At 34.2% G+C, this 20,374-nt stretch overlaps 1 long non-coding RNA gene across 1 annotated transcript; it reads left to right on the forward strand.

The window, feature by feature from the left end:
• The first annotated feature begins 6,983 nt into the window (after nucleotides 1-6,983).
• Nucleotides 6,984-18,164, forward strand: LOC118764939. Its single transcript, XR_005000778.1, has 3 exons — nucleotides 6,984-6,994; nucleotides 11,337-11,341; nucleotides 18,050-18,164. It is a non-coding gene; the product is annotated as an uncharacterized LOC118764939 (long non-coding RNA).
• Nucleotides 18,165-20,374: the final 2,210 nt, after the last annotated feature.

Below are 20,374 nucleotides of genomic sequence, written 5' to 3' on the forward strand. Positions count from 1 at the left end.
GCACTTGCTGTTATGCGGTAAAGGAAACCTTGAGAGAACCGAACAATGGTATGATCACAAGCCAAAGGGAGTAATGGAAAACGAACATTACAAAATATTCTGGTGTTTTAACATACAGTGCGACTAAGTCATGAAGGTGAGACACCCAGTTATCGTGCTTATCCTAAAGATGAAAAGGAAGTGAAGATAATAGATGTTGCAACTGCAGGTGATTCGAAGGTGAAATGTAAGGAAACAGAAAAGATTGGGAAATACCATCCACAGCAGGAAGAAATAGGAAAGTTATGGGGCACGAGGAAAGCAGTGGTGATACTTGTGGTGAATGGAGCATTAGGAGTAGATTCCATGGGCTTTGAAAAACATATTAAGAATTTTGAAGCTGCTGTCAGACTCGAAGTGATCCAGAAGGCACCATTGTTGGGTGCTGCTCGCATTCTAAGGAATGCTGCTTTTTATTGTTTTGTTTTTTAGTCACAGAAGGCACTACTTGAAACCTTTGGAGATTCGTTATTGACTGCTTTCAAGTAAAGAATACTCGGTAATTATGAACTATCCGAGTCTTTAATGATAATAATAATGATAATAATAATGATGATAATAATAATAATAATATTAATAATAATAATAACAACAACAACAACAACAACAACAACAGCAGCAGCAGCAGCAGCAACAACAGCAACAACAACAACAACAACAACAACAACAATAACAACAACAACAACAATAATAATAAGAAGAAGAAGAAGGAGAAGAAGAACAAGAACAACAACAACAACAACAACAACAACAACAACAATAATAATAATAATAATAATAATAATACAGTTAATATTCTGCTTAATACCACAGATTTGTTTGTCAGTTGTTTGACATTAACCAGTTCAGCATGTCCCGTTATACTGAGTATAAAGTCGACCGCAGGGGAATTTTAACTCTGAACGTAAAGACGGACGAAATGCTGCAACTTATTTCACCCAATACTAATGATTTTGCCAGCTCACTCCCTTTGATGATAATGATAACAATTATGATAATTATGATGATAATAAACATGTACATTGTTTTGTCTTGAAGCAATATCAGGCAGTGGCTTTCATGGCTTCTCATTTTAACTGATCGGGAGTGTTATCATGTACGTTGTTTTGTCTTGGTGTAAAAGATAGGCCACAGCATTCTACTGTATACCACAGATTTTCCTGTCAGTTGTTTCACCATCACCAGTTGAGCATGTCTCTTTCTGGTTGATGATATTTGTGTCTCTGTTCACGCGAAGTAGTGGGGGAGCATCGTATCCATGTGCTGAGAGGAATTCTTTGAAGTTTGAATAATTTACCTCTGGAAGCATGGGTGTTTTGTTCAACATCATTAAGCAACTCTTATTTAAGAACCTTTTAAGCGGGATGAGCTACTCGATCTGAAGAAAATTATAACTAGGCTCCACCTGCAAGGTCTTGTGCTGTTTATCTTGATATGAGATCACCATGTCGCTCACATATGGTTGTGATGCCTGTGCCTAGTGTACTCTTATCAGACGGGTAGTCATGATGGGTATACTGAGCTTTGTATATTTTACTCCAGTGTCACTTAGATGGCATGCACTGCTCTCTCACTCAATAATAGCAACTCGGCCAGCAACTGCTATTTTCTATGTGATTACCCTTAGAAAGTATGAAGATGGCTAATATTCACCTCAGACATTGTTCTTTTTTTTACATTCATTCAAACAGCAGAGAATCCCTCTCAACACATGGCTATGATACTCTCCTACTACTCCTACTCATGATCAGATGAGTACATATTGTCAGCCACAACTGGAAATGCCCAGGTGGTTATGGTCAAACCCCGGAGAAGCAAATATTTGATACTGAGCCGAATATGTGCTATAATGATGTTTCTGCCTCAGCAAACAAGTGCTGAATCTGCTTGAAATGTAATGTCAGTTCCAAAACATTGATGTCCAGATTACGAAAGCAAGGTGTAAAGGGAATAATAGTCACTTCTTTTGATTTTACGATGCAAACAAATACGAAATGACACTTATTGACCGATGAACGAAAGAAATTAAAATTTTGTTACACAGTGTAATTTCATCATTCTTTATTTCAATAATAATAATAATAATAATAATAATAATAATAATAATAATAATAATAATAATAATAATAATATGTTCAAGCAAACCTCCACTATGCAGCTCCTGTAGGATTGATTCACTGCACATGTATCAAAAGGACATTTCTACATGAAGTCATATAAATGGTCGTATTAATCACACTCACCAATGCACACATCGTTTCTCTTCATATTTAATTTTCATCATCTTCTCCTCAAACATCACTACTATTAAAAAAAATTTACTTCATCAAAATAATCACTATTACCACCTGTAACTCACCTGTATTACTTTTTATCATCAATAGCGTTATGCGTGTTTAAAAGTGTGTGCATCTATGTATTATTCAAGATTACGTTTCTCAGTCTTATTTATGGACTCTGTTAGCTGTGCTATCTCTGAACGCTTTTCCGCTTGGGTGCTCCATATTCATTTTGTAAGATTTTCTATTCCTTCTATTGATATCTATTCCTCAGATATTCTAGCACTACAGATATTCTTGCCTCACATCATCATCATTACTATAAACATCACTACCAAATACTTTATTCGTTTAGTTATTAATTATTTATTTATATAGTATCAAGTTTAATACATTTCCCTCTTAAACAGATCTGTAAATTCACATTTTCATTCTCGAATGTTCTATCATCATAATTCCATCAAATCCACTAATGCTACAGCTATTTTCAATACATCCTACCATATTTGTAGCTATAAACTTCCATTTATATTTGACTTTTGGTCTTATTTTATTTTCATTATCAACTTCATCACTCTCTACATATTTATTTGTTGTTTATTTGTATGATTTCATTTATTTTTCAATAAAAGTATCAGTAATATATTTTACCTTGTTAATAGGTTTAAATTCAAGATCACAAATACCGTTCACTAATCCTCTACATGTTCAAAGAACAAAATAAAAAGGTTTTCTTTGAACTTACAGTTTTAATAAAGCATGTTCACATTTAATATATATAATATGAGGGATTTTTTCCTGACGGGTTCCATGATGTTTCTCTAAACATACAAACTTCGGATCAATATATATATAGAGAGAGAGTCAACAGGTGACATCCAGAGATGCTCAATATAGAAAACACTTATTAGTGCTCAAATGATTTTCTCTTACACCCCGAATTATTTATCGAGAACTAAATCCATGGGGGTAAAGAATGGCTCTAAGAGAATCCAGAGGAGCTGAGGTGGAGTTAATGATGGAAAAACACGTTTGGTCTTGATACATACAATATAAATACAAATATTCACGCAACTTGTATATGGAAAGTGAGAGACAACTGAAGCTGTTCAGATTAATATTCGTGTATAAGCACAGACATTTATATATTTACGGAACGGCATTACATAGTAGTATGAATGATGCAAAACCTAAGGGATGAGGATATGGGATTTCAAGTTCGAGGGAAGTAGAATAGACGTGAAGAGTATAGAAATGAGAAGGAAAAGGTGGAAAGGAGTAGAATGGTTAGTATTATGAAGAAGGGTGGAATCGTTGTTGGGTATGTTGAAAACTGATGTTATTAATCAAGAATGGTCGAGGCTACAGAACTGAAAAAGGGAGGTAGGTACGATATGAGAAGTTAGGGACGGCTATTGAAATGACGGGAAGGGATCTACTCATAGATGCCGGCATGTAGGCGGCAGGGAACTTCGACGAATTCTCTCAATCTCTGTTCTGCCATGCCTATCTCGTTTTGCCCTACCTCTGTTTCAACATTCCCTCCTCCCTTCTGAACTGCCTACAACCTCCTTCCACTTAACTCATTCTACAGGTAAATACCCTGCATTATGATTTGAATTGCTAGATGCCGATCTCATCCCCCTGAACGAAGACCTGCTTTATGTTAATATTTATATTCATTCTCTACTCTGCCAACATTACAAAGATTTCGCAGTTCTGAGAATCCAGAAACAGCTGTAAGATCTGAGGTGCCCTCTGCCCTTAGCTTTCTATATTTTTGTACTCCATGCAAATCTGTTCTGTAAATATATGAAAATCTATGTTGCTACATGAATGCTCATATTCAGAATATTTTCAATTTTTGTTGATATATACATATATATATATATATATATATATATATATATATATCCCTACATATATTTACATGTATATATATGTATGTATATTTCATACACAAACCCCAAGCATATCTATTTGCAACATCATATCTCTCTCTCTCTCATTCTCTTCCTCTTTTACTACATCTATCTATCTATTTCTCTCTCTCTCTCTCTCTCTCTCTCTATATATATATATATATATATATATATATATATATATATATAATATATATAATGTATATACATATATATACATATGTATATATATATATATATATATATATATATATATATATATATATATATATATACAAATACATACACGTTTGTATCTACGTATGTACACATACATGCATGCCTGCATACTTTCGCATATGTATATGCGTTTGTATCTGTGTGTACATGTATGTGTGTGTGTGTGTGTGTGTGTGTGAATGCTTGCAAGCATTTGTCTGTATTCGTATCTATATGATATGTACGTACTTGTTGTACGTATATTTCATGTTAAAAAATGGAAAAATACCGTTTAAAATCGATGCTTGGAGGAAATGCTTCAAGGAACTTCAATAAGATCATGACATAATATCAAAATCATTTACTGTCTGTTCAATTAGATACAACTACTTAAAGAGTCAGATGATAGAGGAAAAGTGACATTTGGAAAACATACCATTTCCTGCGGGGTATAGAATATAACAAATGATTCTCTACTTGTCCAGTATGATGCCTATCGTAGGATTCCATATATAGCTCTTAATCATAGCTACAAGGTGGAGAAATTGAGTTTACAGTCGTCAATGCTTACAAAAGCTTTACAGTACTTTGAAGCAATTTGAAAATGCAAAAGATACAGTACGCGTAGGAGAGTCGAATCTCACGTAAATCGGTCACTGTGTCTGTTGTAGAGATCCTGTATATTTTAGCACTGTGCTTGCAGGAAGTATTTTCTGTTACCTATTTGTGATTCCGAATTTACAAAATTCTTGTCAGTATGTGGGTTAGGAGGATGAAGGTTTTTGTAATGTATCAGATCATCCCATATGTTCTGTCCGATTTTACCTTTTTTTAAATAAAATGAAATTTAATGGTATTTTAGAATGTTTAATAGAATTAAAAATTAGTTTTATGCATTTGTGTACATTTAAACTGATTAACTATTATTTTACAGAATAATAGAATTAAAATGTCTTTGATTAAAACCCTTTCTAACATAAAAGTGTCCAAAGAGCATTTAAGGCACATATTGCTTAATGAGTACAAAAAAGAAAATCTGCAGCCGAAGCGACTCGAAACATACACTCAGTTTATGGGAAAGAATGCTTGAATGAAAGAACTTCCTGAAGATGTTTGCAAACACAGAAGTGGAGATTTCAGCTTAGTTCACACCATACAACTGTTCATCGGCATCTTCAACATCTTGGAAAGGTTCCTAAACTTGGAAAATGGGTGCCTCATGAATTGTCCGAAATCAACCGCAAATCCCGAGTTGACATCTTCTATCCTCTCCATTCTCGCGAACTCATTTCACCCTTTTCGGATAGACTTGTGACTGGTGAGGAGAAATGGATCTTCTGTCGAAATGTTAAACGTCGTAAACAGTGTCTTGGTAAAAGGGAAAAAGCTCGACGACAACTTCGAAGGGAATTTCATGGAGAAAAGGTTCTTCTCTCTATCTGTTGGAATTTCAAGGGAGTAATTCACTTTTAATTGTTACCACCTAATGCAACAATCAATGCTCAGTCTACTGTCAGGAAGTAGAGCGTTTGAACCATGCTTTTAAGAAAAAAAGACCCGCTTTAGTGAATCGAAAAGGAGTGATGTTTTATCAGGACAATGTGCGACCCCACACTGCAAAGATCACATTACAGAAGATGGAAGAGCTTCGTTGGGAAAAAATCCTCATCCACCTTATTCTCCTGACCTTGCTCCTTCAGACTACCATTTGTTTCGTAGTTTACAGTATAATTTGGGATACATAACTTTCGCAAGCAATGAGGTGGTCGAAACTGACATTTCAGAGTTCTTCAATTTGAAATCAAAATAGTTTTACATTGATGAGATTTAAAAGCTTGTAAAGAGATGGAAGGAAGTCATAGATAATCAGGGATAGTACATTGATCATTAAATCCCAATTATACATAACATTTGATCACTTGTTTTTTTAATTCAAAATTTTGACTGAACTTATGGGATAACTTAATAGTTGTTTTATGTTTAAAATTGACTTGTTAGCTCTGAGCAAATCTCATTGCTAGCAGGAAGATTTCATGGCGAATATTCTGCTGTAGCCTTTATATTTTATTCGAAGTTAACCTATTTGGTGCAAGTATATACACTTCCAAGTGTGCGAGTGTATGTAGAAATGTGTATTTCTATATCGATATATGTGTATGTATGTACGTATTTAAATTTCCTCTCTTAAACATACTTAGTTGTAATACGAGTTCAATGTATTATAGCATTATATTTCTTGAAACAACATTTTTTTCTGTGTGTGTGCAAATTTTTTCTTCTCCAAGTAACAGCTTCTCGGTATTTCCCATAATTACCATAATCACTTTACAGGTTCGAGTTACATCATAAATTTAGCTTCTAGAAAAAACATTTTTGCAACCAAAAATAGAACGGTGTGGAATCAGAAACAGCTATTATTTAGTTAGTTGCTAATCTCTCAAAAATTTCGGAATACTCTTCGTTTCACTGATCGCTGTTTTTTCACAATATATAATCATTCTTAAATAGCTATTTGTGTAGTTGTGCTCTTTCTCTTTTTTCTTTCTCTTTTTACTTGTTTCAGTCATTTGACTGTGGCCATGCTGGCGCACCGCCTTTAATCGAGCAACTCGACCCCGGGACTTTGTAAGCCCAGTACTTATTCTATCGGTCTCTTTTGCTGAACCGCTAAGTGGCGGAGACATAAACACACCAGCATCGGTTGTCAAGTAATGCTAGGGGGACAAACACAGACACACAAACATACACGCACACACACATATATATATACATATATACGACAGGCTTCTTTCAGTTTCCGTCTACCAAATCCACTCACAAGGATTTGGTCGGCCCGAGGCTATAGTAGAAGACACTTGCCCAAGGTGCCACGCAGTGAGACTGAAGCCAGAACCATGTAGTTCGTAAGCAAGCTACTTACCACACAGCCACTCCTGCGCCAGTGCGTGAATTTATTTTACATGAATTTATGGGTGGACAGATTAATAGAGAGATAGCTCACTAGATAGATTACTGCTTCTGTATGGAAGGACCACGAACATTTCTAAGAAAGATTACTTGTGCACTATCCTAGACTCACAGTCCTTCTTCTTAAAATTTGGCGTCTATATCCACTCTCGCAGATACTGAATGCGACTGGACGTCGTTACCGGCAAATTAAGCTAAAGGCTGCGGGAGAATTTTCGCCTTGTTATAGTACATCTGCTTGTTCATAGTTCTACACACTATGCATTAGTAATTATAGCTATTACTAGAAGAAAAAGAAAGAGCATCCAATGAAACTGAAAAGCTTCTCCAATGCACAGTAGATGTGTCAGCATACATGATATTTTGCTGTAGAGTACACGCTTCAATTTAATTTAGATAGTTTGTTGCATTATTATATGGCAAATCATTTTGTATGAAGTCATCGAAAAGATAAACTGGGGGAAAGTAATTTTTTTTTAATAACTTGTATTTGCCAGCCTTTTCTTTATCTTACTGTGAATCAAACTTGTGGCAAATGTCTATCATGCGTATGAATGCAGTAAACAAATCAATATTCATTTGCAACGAGAAAATTTGTCAAAGTGTATATCTCCTAAAGAAAACAAATAATCAGAGTGTCTGTGAGACATACAATCAAGAAACAGGCCAATGAACATATTCAAGTATGCCATCCGATTTAAGAGAACAAAACAGCGACCCAAAGTACCTCAGAATTGACTTAATAATGCAGTGTTAGAAGTCGGCTAAAAATAATGTGAACACTTTCAATAATTTTCGTTGTACGAGCATTTCTGTTTTGGTTTGAATGTTCTAAGTGCTCTAACGTCAATTTCAACCGAAATTCTTATATTATGACGAGCATTTACCATTTGAATCTTAAAAGTGGTCGGTTTCTCAACATTAAGGATCTGAAGTTCAGAGCAAAAGCATTTCAGCTGAACTTTGGCTTGGAGTCAGTGTGTCAGAATGCGAAACGTTTCATCGAGCAGATTTTGAAGGTCCTGCCCCAATTACTTTAGAATGGGAATCCCTACATTAATATCTTCTTTAAATTGTTAAACTTGTTTCATATTACAGTAACATTATTTGTAAGCAACTCGGGCAGTCAAAGCGGTTTATCCAATGTGCAGAAATGCTCAAGATTCTTCTGTGGATTTACATAATGGAGAATAGACTGTATACATAGATGTATTGGTATTATCTATAGCCTTCATAATACAGTTTTTTTTTTAATTACCTCTACATCTTAGCCACATTTCTTCAAAAAAGCAACTGCACATACAGTAATCAGTCTTGATATTACGCCTTCATTTTATTGAACTTTTTTCAAGCATTTCTACCCACAAGCATTAGTTTTACGTGGTATTTTCCTTAAAATAGGAATGTTTTTCTTTTTTTTTTTCAATTTCCGGGAGATGAAGCTGTGGGATGGCATTCTTTAAAAAAACGTTATCGTAACTAGATTTAGTGCAATTTGAGAAGAGGGATTTCTCCACTTGCTTATACTGAAAACAATCTTGGAAAATACCTCGGCTGCTCAGGCTGTCTGAATTTGAAGCTTCATCAGGCGTGCAGATGCTGTATGAATGGCGCCCCCGATTGAATACACCTACCTAAAGCTTCGTAGCCATGAACGAATCCGAATTGTCTTCTTCTTCATCGAGTTGTTTGTTATAACCCTTGCCTTACCCATTACAGTTTGCCTTTATGCACCCGCTGTGTGGCCTTTCGTCGTATATACATACAGGAAGGATATCAGATTACCATAGTAGAGGCTGTTATTTTGTCTCCCGATTTTCATGGTGGTTGTAGACATCGATGTGATCAGGATTAAAGACGTACCCATATATCCCTGATATTCGCCTGATTCCAATTAGTGAAACCTTCTGAATTTACATTTTACATTTGACGACCTAACCTTGGAACATGTGCACTCACAATGATTTATTGTAGTCGGATGTGTGCTGCTTTAGGGGCGAGACATATCTAGCCTATTCTTAGATATCTCAATATTAGCTCAAATATTGACTTTATTCTGAATGGGAAGGTCTGCTTTATTTACGTTTCCATCCTATTTTTTAAGGAAAGCAATATACAAATGTATTCATTGATTAGTAGTACAAACATCACGGTGGAAGCTGTACATCACTGATGAGGTCAAAACAGGAACAAAATATACCGAAATATATATTCCGTTCTTTCCGAAGGTGTGAAAATAATATTTATTGATTAATAATGTTTGTGTGTTCATCATAATAATTTCAAGTATTTTTTGGGTTTTCTTTTTGTTTATGCTCTCTGCATTATATATGTTAACAATAACCTAACTATCCATTTCACCTCTAAGTATAAAAAATAGACTGCTCTTAAATTTTGTTGGCATAGATGAAATTCAACTCATAATTGACCCTGTTTCATTCCACTGCATGTCGCAGTATTTCTCGCTTTCTCATTCTATCACTGTCTCGAATAAAATATTTCTCTCTCTAATATCATTCGTCCTTTATTGTGCATTTCGTGCATCATTAATCGCCTTAGTTACTAATATCCAGATATTAATGCTAGTTATTAACGTCCATATGATGATTTTATGGATATATCAGTGAGTATTTGAAGGATTAAGTTCAATATTGAAAACCACAAATTACATTTTTTTTTAAATTTGTAATTTATGTATTATGCTTCAATAGTAATTAAATCGTTAAGTTGCGTTAAACAGAATTTCAGAAATAAATAAATGCAAGCCTACAGAGAGGTAAGAATTATCTGGTTTTATTAAAAATTACAACTGTATATAAAAGTGATATAAACATATGTATGTATATATATATATATATATATATATATATATATATATATATATATATATATATATATATATATATATATATATATAACTGTGTGAGTGTTTACACAAGCAATGAGTGTGTAGATACCAAAGAGAAGAAATAATGAGCATATTCAATAATGAGATTAGAGACATATATTTCAACGACAAAACCTTATATTTTTAAGTCTTTTGCTACTGTCGAATTTTGGGTGACGAATCGACACACAAGAATTATAATACACATTTACTTTATACAGGAAATGCTTGGGTATCCTAACAAGAGCTCGCCAGGTTAAACAAAGAAAAAATGATTTTATTGGTACGTAATATTACCGTTATTGAACAAAATACAGATAAAACGCCTTTATAAAAATCCATGTATGTAAATGAAATTATCGGGTTTTTAATTTTACGTCAAATCCATATTTGCCACAAATTATTGAGCTTTTCGTTTCGTCGCAGAGATATTAAAAGTGTAATCATCCATATAGGGGTATGTAATTGAAATGTACCTGGACTATACTCGGGGTAGGAAAAATGCACTTTGCAATCATCAATAAATGGACAAGGTTCAGTGAATGTTGCTTGGAATGCCTCACCAATATGATCACTAACATAAAGATACACAGACACAAACAGAGAGAGAGAGGAGATTGTTTAGGGGGTCGTAAATAAACAAATACCGGTTGTGAAGCAATGGTGGAGACAAACGGAAACACAAATATGCATAGGTGTATACATATGCATGGAAAATATACATACATACATACATACACACATAAATATGCATCTATATATATATATATTCGCCTTGAATGTAATGATATATGTATAATATATGGCGTGTACTGGTACACCGGCGATTATAATTAATTTTATTGTATCGCATTTATCTTTGTTTACATATTCTCTCGATAAATTTCTGACCGTTAGACGATATACCACAATCCCCTATTTTGTCGGGTTTGTTCGGAGTCTGCGCAGTGTTTTGAATAGTTTAGAAAGAGCATTTCGATAGACGCACATGGATCTATTGGTATGGTCTTTCCATCGTTAACAGGAATCTTACTGAAGAGCCAGCCTGAGTAAATGAATACTATTTTTATTACTGAATTTGGCGAAACTGCAGTATAAGAAAAGTTAAGTTTGTAAAAGTTTTTAATTCTCATCTCACTAAATTTATCCAGCTATTGTGTATCTAGTACACTCTTCGCCTTGAATGTAATGATATATGTATAATATATGGCGTGTACTGGTACACCGGCGATTATAATTAATTTTATTGTATCGCATTTATCTTTGTTTACATATTCTCTCGATAAATTTCTGACCGTTAGACGATATACCACAATCCCCTATTTTGTCGGGTTTGTTCGGAGTCTGCGCAGTGTTTTGAATAGTTTAGAAAGAGCATTTCGATAGACGCACATGGATCTATTGGTATGGTCTTTCCATCGTTAACAGGAATCTTACTGAAGAGCCAGCCTGAGTAAATGAATACTATTTTTATTACTGAATTGGCGAAACTGCAGTATAAGAAAAGTTAAGTTTGTAAAAGTTTTTAATTCTCATCTCACTAAATTTATCCAGCTATTGTGTATCTAGTACACTCTTCGCCTTGAATGTAATGATATATGTATAATATATGGCGTGTACTGGTACACCGGCGATTATAATTAATTTTATTGTATCGCATTTATCTTTGTTTACATATTCTCTCGATAAATTTCTGACCGTTAGACGATATACCACAATCCCCTATTTTGTCGGGTTTGTTCGGAGTCTGCGCAGTGTTTTGAATAGTTTAGAAAGAGCATTTCGATAGACGCACATGGATCTATTGGTATGGTCTTTCCATCGTTAACAGGAATCTTACTGAAGAGCCAGGCTGAGTAAATGAATACTATTTTTATTACTGAATTTGGCGAAACTGCAGTATAAGAAAAGTTAAGTTTGTGAAAGTTTTTAATTCTCATCTCACTAAATTTATCCAGCTATTGTGTATCTAGTACACTCTTCGCCTTGAATGTAATGATATATGTATAATATATGGCGTGTACTGGTACACGGCGATTATAATTAATTTTATTGTATCGCATTTATCTTTGTTTACATATTCTCTCGATAAATTTCTGACCGTTAGACGATATACCACAATCCCCTATTTTGTCGGGTTTGTTCGGAGTCTGCGCAGTGTTTTGAATAGTTTAGAAAGAGCATTTCGATAGACGCACATGGATCTATTGGTATGGTCTTTCCATCGTTAACAGGAATCTTACTGAAGAGCCAGCCTGAGTAAATGAATACTATTTTTATTACTGAATTTGGCGAAACTGCAGTATAAGAAAAGTTAAGTTTGTAAAAGTTTTTAATTCTCATCTCACTAAATTTATCCAGCTATTGTGTATCTAGTACACTCTTCGCCTTGAATGTAATGATATATGTATAATATATGGCGTGTACTGGTACACCGGCGATTATAATTAATTTTATTGTATCGCATTTATCTTTGTTTACATATTCTCTCGATAAATTTCTGACCGTTAGACGATATACCACAATCCCCTATTTTGTCGGGTTTGTTCGGAGTCTGCGCAGTGTTTTGAATAGTTTAGAAAGAGCATTTCGATAGACGCACATGGATCTATTGGTATGGTCTTTCCATCGTTAACAGGAATCTTACTGAAGAGCCAGCCTGAGTAAATGAATACTATTTTTATTACTGAATTTGGCGAAACTGCAGTATAAGAAAAGTTAAGTTTGTAAAAGTTTTTAATTCTCATCTCACTAAATTTATCCAGCTATTGTGTATCTAGTACACTCTTCGCCTTGAATGTAATGATATATGTATAATATATGGCGTGTACTGGTACACCGGCGATTATAATTAATTTTATTGTATCGCATTTATCTTTGTTTACATATTCTCTCGATAAATTTCTGACCGTTAGACGATATACCACAATCCCCTATTTTGTCGGGTTTGTTCGGAGTCTGCGCAGTGTTTTGAATAGTTTAGAAAGAGCATTTCGATAGACGCACATGGATCTATTGGTATGGTCTTTCCATCGTTAACAGGAATCTTACTGAAGAGCCAGCCTGAGTAAATGAATACTATTTTTATTACTGAATTTGGCGAAACTGCAGTATAAGAAAAGTTAAGTTTGTAAAAGTTTTTAATTCTCATCTCACTAAATTTATCCAGCTATTGTGTATCTAGTACACTCTTCGCCTTGAATGTAATGATATATGTATAATATATGGCGTGTACTGGTACACCGGCGATTATAATTAATTTTATTGTATCGCATTTATCTTTGTTTACATATTCTCTCGATAAATTTCTGACCGTTAGACGATATACCACAATCCCCTATTTTGTCGGGTTTGTTCGGAGTCTGCGCAGTGTTTTGAATAGTTTAGAAAGAGCATTTCGATAGACGCACATGGATCTATTGGTATGGTCTTTCCATCGTTAACAGGAATCTTACTGAAGAGCCAGCCTGAGTAAATGAATACTATTTTTATTACTGAATTTGGCGAAACTGCAGTATAAGAAAAGTTAAGTTTGTAAAAGTTTTTAATTCTCATCTCACTAAATTTATCCAGCTATTGTGTATCTAGTACACTCTTCGCCTTGAATGTAATGATATATGTATAATATGGCGTGTACTGGTACACCGGCGATTATAATTAATTTTATTGTATCGCATTTATCTTTGTTTACATATTCTCTCGATAAATTTCTGACCGTTAGACGATATACCACAATCCCCTATTTTGTCGGGTTTGTTCGGAGTCTGCGCAGTGTTTTGAATAGTTTAGAAAGAGCATTTCGATAGACGCACATGGATCTATTGGTATGGTCTTTCCATCGTTAACAGGAATCTTACTGAAGAGCCAGCCTGAGTAAATGAATACTATTTTTATTACTGAATTTGGCGAAACTGCAGTATAAGAAAAGTTAAGTTTGTAAAAGTTTTTAATTCTCATCTCACTAAATTTATCCAGCTATTGTGTATCTAGTACACTCTTCGCCTTGAATGTAATGATATATGTATAATATATGGCGTGTACTGGTACACCGGCGATTATAATTAATTTTATTGTATCGCATTTATCTTTGTTTACATATTCTCTCGATAAATTTCTGACCGTTAGACGATATACCACAATCCCCTATTTTGTCGGGTTTGTTCGGAGTCTGCGCAGTGTTTTGAATAGTTTAGAAAGAGCATTTCGATAGACGCACATGGATCTATTGGTATGGTCTTTCCATCGTTAACAGGAATCTTACTGAAGAGCCAGCCTGAGTAAATGAATACTATTTTTATTACTGAATTTGGCGAAACTGCAGTATAAGAAAAGTTAAGTTTGTAAAAGTTTTTAATTCTCATCTCACTAAATTTATCCAGCTATTGTGTATCTAGTACACTCTTCGCCTTGAATGTAATGATATATGTATAATATATGGCGTGTACTGGTACACCGGCGATTATAATTAATTTTATTGTATCGCATTTATCTTTGTTTACATATTCTCTCGATAAATTTCTGACCGTTAGACGATATACCACAATCCCCTATTTTGTCGGGTTTGTTCGGAGTCTGCGCAGTGTTTTGAATAGTTTAGAAAGAGCATTTCGATAGACGCACATGGATCTATGGTATGGTTTTTCCATCGTTAACAGGAATCTTACTGAAGAGCCAGCCTGAGTAAATGAATACTATTTTTATTACTGAATTTGGCGAAACTGCAGTATAAGAAAAGTTAAGTTTGTAAAAGTTTTTAATTCTCATCTCACTAAATTTATCCAGCTATTGTGTATCTAGTACACTCTTCGCCTTGAATGTAATGATATATGTATAATATATGGCGTGTACTGGTACACCGGCGATTATAATTAATTTTATTGTATCGCATTTATCTTTGTTTACATATTCTCTCGATAAATTTCTGACCGTTAGACGATATACCACAATCCCCTATTTTGTCGGGTTTGTTCGGAGTCTGCGCAGTGTTTTGAATAGTTTAGAAAGAGCATTTCGATAGACGCACATGGATCTATTGGTATGGTCTTTCCATCGTTAACAGGAATCTTACTGAAGAGCCAGCCTGAGTAAATGAATACTATTTTTATTACTGAATTTGGCGAAACTGCAGTATAAGAAAAGTTAAGTTTGTAAAAGTTTTTAATTCTCATCTCACTAAATTTATCCAGCTATTGTGTATCTAGTACACTCTTCGCCTTGAATGTAATGATATATGTATAATATATGGCGTGTACTGGTACACCGGCGATTATAATTAATTTTATTGTATCGCATTTATCTTTGTTTATATATATATATATATATATATATATATATATACAGTACGAAGAAAAGTGGGTCGCAAATTATATATGTACACACATACACACACACATACACACACATATGCACACCCTATTCTTGCCTTCACTCCTCCATTTCTCTCTTGCTCTCTTGCTTCTATTTCTAGCTTGTCTGCAATGTCCGGGGAATATGGTGGGCGGGGTATCGTTTCCCATTCAATTTGCTCCAGGCTTTGAAATGTCATCCTCGCTGTATGTGGCCGGGCATTGTCTTGATGGAAGAACATTTTTCTCTTGAAACCAAAGGTGGTCGTTTTTCTTCTAGCGCAGGTGTCGATGAATGGCTGAATGACCAAATCCAAGCTTCACTGCTACTTCCTCAACAGTTACGATGGGATTTTATTCCACCAGGACTTGCAAGACCTCGTCGAGCTCTACAGATCTTCCAAGGTGAAGTTCGTCTTCTAAGGCTGTAGTTTCCGGTTCGGAAATTCTGGAACCACCGTTGACAGTGGTTTACGCTTATTGTACAATCTTCATATACTGCATTAATATTCCTCGCATTTTCCGTTACGCTGTTGCTTTTATTGAACACATAAAGCAAAATATGCTGAATGTGCTCCATTGTCACTTCCAGTATAGGTTTGAAAAGATAACAGTTAAAATCGAACTGCATACCTCAATACGTGCACCAAGAATAAGTACATGATAAAATTACTAAGGACGAATTAAATTAAGCTGGCGTGTGTGGAAATAAACCCTTACGGCAGGGATACAAGTTTTCACATACATACATACATACATACATTCATACATGTATGTATGTATATATACAGCCATGCTCACAGACACGCACACACATACACACATACACGCAAACACACACGCGCAACTCACATACACGCACGCAGACACACACTCACACATTTAGCACATAGTTGCTCATTTATTTTACTGCAATTCATTTTTGACAGGATAATTTATCTGAAAATTGTTCTTCTACATGGATATACATAATATCAGAATCGGTCAATAACCCATAAAATTACAACGCCATCAATGTTAGGATCAAAATCAAATTAGAAATTATTTACTGAAAAATCATAATTGATAATCAAATGATAATATATTATTTCTTTCCCCGATATTCAACTGTTCATGCATATCTAGGCTACATCATGTATATATAGTCAGAATATGTCGCTAATATTCTTACCAGGGTGGTGGATGAGGAAGTCTTTAGAGGGGTATTTAGTTTTGTCCTCTCACGTTTTGATTTCGTAGTGTGTTAAGGTCAAATTTTTAGACTCATCATTTTTCTTTATCTTTTACTTGTTTCCATCATAAAAATGCGGTCATCCTGGGGCACAGCATGGAAGGATTTTAGTCGAACAAATCGATTTCAGTTGATCTTTTCTTTAAAGCTTTGCACTAAATTACGGGCACTTAAACACACCACCACCGGTTGTCAAGTAGAGTGGGGAGACAAACACAATCAGACTCACACACACACACACAGATATATATATATATATATATATCTAAAATGAGGGTGAGAAAGTAGATATTAATTTAATTAACATCGATTACACATCAGTGGTCTAGCATAAAAAAACTGAAGGTTCAGTAAAATTATATTATATATATATATATATATATATTAGAGGGAAGCCATATGCTATTTCTAGCATATGGGTGATCACATAGTGGTTTCCTTCTAATATATATATATATATATACAAATATCCGATCTACCATCTACCAAATCCGTTCAAAAGGATTTGGTCGGCCCGAGGCTATAGTAGAACACACCTGCCCAAGGTGTCACGCAATGGGACTGAACGCAGAAACATATGGTTGGGAAGGAAACTTCTTACCACACAGCCACGCCATTGTCAATTAACTGAATCCCAGCTAATAAATACAGTTGATTTTCATAATCTATATTTTCCTCGCAGATCTGATGCCCTATGACTATATTACAATTGTATTCATTTCCTAGTCATTATTGTCGACGCATAGTTTAGACCTGAACCGATTGGTTCAGTAAACATTAGGAGTGATAATCACTACAATGAATTGCCTAACGCGGCTATTTATTTGCATCCAACTAAAATGGATTATACACTTCCTTTACTTCCGTTATGGCAATAATTCAATGGAATTTCAAGAGCTGGTTACTAGATTTGTAACATAAGAAGGTTAATTGCATTCCATTTATAGAGTATCTGTAAAGGAAGGCGTATGGCTGAGTTGTTAGAGCGTCGGACTCGCAATCGTGAGCTAATGAGTTCAAAACTTAACCAGTTCTAACATTTTATTCTATCAAAACCAAATCATGCTAAATTAATAAAATCTAATCCTTCCCAACATTTTTTATTATCTCACTTATACCGAAAATATCCCTCATTACCTTCCCTTGTTTGGAATTCTCTCACATCACTCCATAGCGAAGAGATGACACAATATCGGTAAAGAAATCTGAGAAATTTGTTAGGAAAATACGAAACCGGTTAGTTGTCCAAAAACAATATCACTACACACAAAATTTTATAACATTTTCCTAACATGAGGATTTCAATATATCCTTTAACCATTAATACAAGTCTTCCGTAGTTTTTTCATTCTATTTTGTCATTATATATATATATATATATATATATATATATATATATATATATATATATATATATAATATATATATGTACGGCGGGCTTCTTTTAGTTTCTACCCATTATATACACTTACAAATTTTGGTTCATCCGTGGCTAGAATTGAAGTTACATGCCCAACATTTCAAGCAGTGAGATTGAACCCGGATTCCTGCGGTTGGGAAACAACATAAACGCACTAATGCCGACACACTCACTCACAAACACGCACAAACACGCACATACATACACACGCACATACATACACACGCACATGCATTTAAATGTGTGCGTCTGCATGTGTGATAGTGTGTGCGTGTGTGTATATTCTAATTTTGCAATACCAGTCAAATTATGTGAATGATTGATGAAAGGTTGATTTTCTTCTGTCTTAAGAGGTCAATGCGTGCCAGAAGATGATCGTCAGCTCTAAAACGCATATCTAATTGCATACGTGTTTGAATATTAATGCAAATTATATTCCTCAATTATTTTTCTTCGTTCAATTTAGATCCGGCAAATTTAACACAGCGGAAGAAACAACCACTCACACCATATCTATGTATCTATTTATCTATCTATCTATATATTTATCTATCTATTTGCCTACATGTCTGTTTTTCTGTCTGTATTCCTGTCCGATATATAATAGACGTATTCCAAAATATAATTCCATGTTCGAAAACATAAGGACACAGATCTTGTGTCATAGCGAGCTGGAGACGACGTTTCGTGAGGCTAAACAGCAGTAATATTCGTCCCAGACAGGACAGGCACATAGGTTGACAAATAAGCGTTACTATATATATACCTATTAAGGTAGAAGCTTTGCTAAACATACATATATATGGCATGCATATATACATATATATATATATATATAATATATATATATATATATATATATATATATATATATTATATATATATGTATATATATATATATATATATATATATATATATATAATATATATATATATATATATATATATATACATGTGTATATACGTATATATATACATATATACATACATAGATATAGATATATATATATATATATATATATATATATATATATATATATATATATATATATATATACATACACACACACACATATATATATATATGTATATATATACACATACACATATATATGTATGTATTTTGTATGTATGTATGTATGTATGTATGTATGCATGTATTTATGTATGTATGTATGCATACATATGACGGGGGTTTTGTCTGCCAAATTCACTCACAAGCCTTTAATAGTTGTTTCGTTCCAGTTTCCACTCAGCGGAACTGAAACCGACACAGGCTGGGAATCAAACCTCATAACCACACACACACACACACACACACATACAGATACACGCACACACCCACATACGTACACACTCATAGACACATACTCGTACAAACACGCAGATGGATACTTAAACATAAAACTTTTTGTTAATATTTCCTTATATGATTTTAAATTATGTATTCGTCCGTACACTTTTTATTTGTTTGGACATTTGAATTCAGGAGACGTCTAATACTCAATCAGTATTTTACAGTTTTGCCTAGAGTCCTGTCAACTCAGCTGAGCCTGAGAGTTTTCTTCGTTTAACCGGAATGAAGTATTTATCTGCAATAGACAGGTATCCCCTGTGGTACTTATGTTAAAGACAGAAAATCTTCCTCTATCCATTTTTTCCCAGAATTTGTAAAATAGTTTGTCCTCTGTTTAGCGCCCCCTAGTACAGAATAACAGCTACATTTGTTTGTTTGTTTGTTTTTGAGCGCGTACGGCTTTTGGCTGTTGCAAAATTAAGAATTGAAAGTTCTCTATTTAAATGCGTGTATTACAAAGCTTCTTTGTTTTACTTTCCTCTCCTTCTTAATAATACTCTTGGTGTGAAATACAGTTTTTGATATATGCCTCGTCATTCATTTTGTCTTCGATTCTCTTTAAGTTTATTCCCGCAAATTTGTTTTTTTTTTTGTTTTTTATTTTATTTTACTGATACAAGAAGAATGTGGTTATTAACATAGATATATAGTTTAATTTCACAGACGTTGATTAGGTCAAAGCACAGAAGCAGATCTGGTATTTTATTTCTGTGTTGATATATCGAAGGG

The sequence above is a fragment of the Octopus sinensis genome, linkage group LG9 (assembly GCF_006345805.1).
Source record: "Octopus sinensis linkage group LG9, ASM634580v1, whole genome shotgun sequence".
Classification (NCBI taxonomy): Eukaryota; Metazoa; Mollusca; class Cephalopoda; order Octopoda; family Octopodidae; genus Octopus; species Octopus sinensis.